Source organism: Carassius gibelio, chromosome B22 (genome assembly GCF_023724105.1).
Source record: "Carassius gibelio isolate Cgi1373 ecotype wild population from Czech Republic chromosome B22, carGib1.2-hapl.c, whole genome shotgun sequence".
NCBI classification, from domain to species: Eukaryota; Metazoa; Chordata; class Actinopteri; order Cypriniformes; family Cyprinidae; genus Carassius; species Carassius gibelio.
Window position 1 is genome coordinate 53,379,230 of NC_068417.1, and position 2,500 is coordinate 53,381,729.

A 2,500-nucleotide genomic window follows, 5' to 3' on the forward strand; every position below is an offset into this window, starting at 1 on the left:
GTAGGAAAGAAAACCCAAAAGCTTATAGCACCTGGTATTCCTAGGCAGTCTCTCATCAAAGTGCTAACCATACCTAAACCTGCTAAGATTCAGAGATCGGGCATTGACTCTTTTTATTTTATTTTTTTTTTTAAATGAAAGATTATTATATAATTCGTGAAATTTTCCAAAGAGATTAAAGCACCTGGTATTCCCAGGCAGTCTCTCATCAAAGTGCTAACCAGACCTAAACCTGCTAAGATTCAGAGATCGGGCATTGACTCTATTTTTTGGCAAAATTATTATATACTAAGTGAAAAATGTCCAAAAAGCTTACAGCACCTGGTATTCCCAGGCAGTCTCCCATCCATGTACTAACCAGGCCCAAACCTGTTAATATTCAGAGATCGGGCATTGACTCTATTTTTTGGCAAAATTATTATATACTAAGTGAAAAATGTCCAAAAAGCTTACAGCACCTGGTATTCCCAGGCAGTCTCCCATCCATGTACTAACCAGGCCCAAACCTGTTAATATTCAGAGATCGGGCATTGACTCTATTTTTTTTTTTTTTTTTTTTTTTTTAATGAAAGATTATTATATAATTCGTGAAATTTTTCAAACAGATTAAAGCACCTGGTATTCCCAGGCAGTCTCCCATCCATGTACTAACCAGGCCCAAACCTGCTAATATTCAGAGATCGGGCATTGACTCTATTTTTTGGCAAAATTATTATATACTAAGTGAAAAATGTTCAAAAAGCTTACAGCACCTGGTATTCCCAGGCGGTCTCCCATCCAAGTACTAACCAGGCCCAAACCTGCTTAGCTTCCGAGATCAGACGAGATCGGGCATAGCCAGGTTGGTATGGCCGTAAGCGAAGACAGCAGAAAAGAGAGGGCTATTTAAAGACCAGCCAATCTAATCGCCAGTACATTATATAAGTAGGAAAGAAAACCCAAAAGCTTAAAGCACCTGGTATTCCTAGGCAGTCTCTCATCAAAGTGCTAACCATACCTAAACCTGCTAAGATTCAGAGATCGGGCATTGACTCTTTTTTTTTTTTTTTTTTTTTTTAAATGAAAGATTATTATATAATTCGTGAAATTTTCCAAAGAGATTAAAGCACCTGGTATTCCCAGGCAGTCTCTCATCAAAGTGCTAACCAGACCTAAACCTGCTAAGATTCAGAGATCGGGCATTGACTCTATTTTTTGGCAAAATTATTATATACTAAGTGAAAAATGTCCAAAAAGCTTACAGCACCTGGTATTCCCAGGCAGTCTCCCATCCATGTACTAACCAGGCCCAAACCTGTTAATATTCATAGATCGGGCATTGACTCTATTTTTTGGCAAAATTATTATATACTAAGTGAAAAATGTCCAAAAAGCTTACAGCACCTGGTATTCCCAGGCGGTCTCCCATCCAAGTACTAACCAGGCCCAAACCTGCTTAGCTTCCGAGATCAGACGAGATCGGGCATAGCCAGGTTGGTATGGCCGTAAGCGAAGACAGCAGCAAAGAGAGGGCTATTTAAAGACCAGCCAATCTAATCGCCAGTACATTATATAAGTAGGAAAGAAAACCCAAAAGCTTAAAGCACCTGGTATTCCTAGGCAGTCTCTCATCAAAGTGCTAACCATACCTAAACCTGCTAAGATTCAGAGATCGGGCATTGACTCTTTTTTTTTTTTTTTTTTTTTTTTTTTAAATGAAAGATTATTATATAATTCGTGAAATTTTCCAAAGAGATTAAAGCACCTGGTATTCCCAGGCAGTCTCTCATCAAAGTGCTAACCAGACCTAAACCTGCTAAGATTCAGAGATCGGGCATTGACTCTATTTTTTGGCAAAATTATTATATACTAAGTGAAAAATGTCCAAAAAGCTTACAGCACCTGGTATTCCCAGGCAGTCTCCCATCCATGTACTAACCAGGCCCAAACCTGTTAATATTCAGAGATCGGGCATTGACTCTATTTTTTGGCAAAATTATTATATACTAAGTGAAAAATGTCCAAAAAGCTTACAGCACCTGGTATTCCCAGGCGGTCTCCCATCCAAGTACTAACCAGGCCCAAACCTGCTTAGCTTCCGAGATCAGACGAGATCGGGCATAGCCAGGTTGGTATGGCCGTAAGCGAAGACAGCAGCAAAGAGAGGGCTATTTAAAGACCAGCCAATCTAATCGCCAGTACATTATATAAGTAAGAAAGAAAACCCAAAAGCTTAAAGCACCTGGTATTCCTAGGCAGTCTCTCATCAAAGTGCTAACCATACCTAAACCTGCTAAGATTCAGAGATCGGGCATTGACTCTATTTTTTGGCAAAATTATTATATACTAAGTGAAAAATGTCCAAAAAGCTTACAGCACCTGGTATTCCCAGGCAGTCTCCCATCCATGTACTAACCAGGCCCAAACTTGTTAATATTCAGAGATCGGGCATTGACTCTATTTTTTGGCAAAATTATTATATACTAAGTGAAAAATGTCCAAAAAGCTTACAGCACCTGGT

General features: G+C 39.2%; 3 non-coding genes across 3 annotated transcripts; all 3 read right to left on the reverse strand.

The window, feature by feature from the left end:
• Nucleotides 1-740: 740 nt before the first annotated feature.
• On the reverse strand, nucleotides 741-859 carry LOC128010199 (5S ribosomal RNA). Its single transcript, XR_008181882.1, has one exon. It is a non-coding gene; the product is annotated as a 5S ribosomal RNA (ribosomal RNA).
• Nucleotides 860-1,371: 512 nt separating this feature from the next.
• On the reverse strand, nucleotides 1,372-1,490 carry LOC128010200 (5S ribosomal RNA). The gene has a single exon (XR_008181883.1). It is a non-coding gene; the product is annotated as a 5S ribosomal RNA (ribosomal RNA).
• Nucleotides 1,491-2,006: 516 nt separating this feature from the next.
• Nucleotides 2,007-2,125, reverse strand: LOC128010201 (5S ribosomal RNA). Its single transcript, XR_008181884.1, has one exon. It is a non-coding gene; the product is annotated as a 5S ribosomal RNA (ribosomal RNA).
• Between the last annotated feature and the right edge of the window lie 375 nt (nucleotides 2,126-2,500).